This window comes from Rattus rattus, chromosome 13 (assembly GCF_011064425.1).
Source record: "Rattus rattus isolate New Zealand chromosome 13, Rrattus_CSIRO_v1, whole genome shotgun sequence".
Taxonomy (NCBI): domain Eukaryota; kingdom Metazoa; phylum Chordata; class Mammalia; order Rodentia; family Muridae; genus Rattus; species Rattus rattus.
Genome location: NC_046166.1, coordinates 11,559,519 through 11,560,219, shown reverse-complemented (window position 1 = coordinate 11,560,219; position 701 = coordinate 11,559,519). Strand labels below are relative to the sequence as shown.

The window sequence follows — 701 nt, the reverse complement described above, 5'->3', positions numbered from 1 at the left end:
TGTTGATGGAAGTAGAAACTTGTACAACAATTTTGGAAGATGACACTTTAGTTTTTGCGAAATATGCATAAGACAAGTTCAATTGCTAAACTATTTCCATACAGACTTAATTGGTAATGGCTAGAAACAACCTAAAATCCTTCAATTAAAAAGTGGATAAATGTGCTCGCTTCGGCAGCACATATACTAAAATTGGAACGATACAGAGAAGATTAGCATGGCCCCTGCGCAAGGATGACACGCAAATTCGTGAAGCGTTCCATATTTTTAAAGGCTGGAAAACAACTTTCCAAGCAAATGGTCAGAAAAGCAAGCTGGAGTAGCCATTCTAATATCAAATAAAGTCAATTTTCAACTAAAAATCATCAAAAAAGATAAGGAAGGACACTTTATATTCATCAAAGGAAAAATCCACCAAGATGAACTCTCAATCCTAAATATCTATGCCCCAAATACAAGGGCACCTACATACGTAAAAGAAACCTTACTAAAGCTCAAAACACACATTGCACCTCACACAATAATAGTAGGAGATTTCAACACCCCACTCTCATCAATGGACAGATCATGGAAACAGAAATTAAACAGAGACGTAGACAGACTAAGAGAAGTCATGAGCCAAATGGACTTAACGGATATTTATAGAACGTTCTCCCCTAATGCAAAAGGATATACCTTCTTCTCAGCTCCTCATGGTACTT

At 36.7% G+C, this 701-nt stretch overlaps 1 non-coding gene across 1 annotated transcript; it reads left to right on the top strand.

The window, feature by feature from the left end:
- The first annotated feature begins 162 nt into the window (after positions 1-162).
- LOC116915159 lies at positions 163-269 on the top strand. The gene has a single exon (XR_004389823.1). It is a non-coding gene; the product is annotated as a U6 spliceosomal RNA (small nuclear RNA).
- The last annotated feature ends 432 nt before the right edge of the window (positions 270-701 follow it).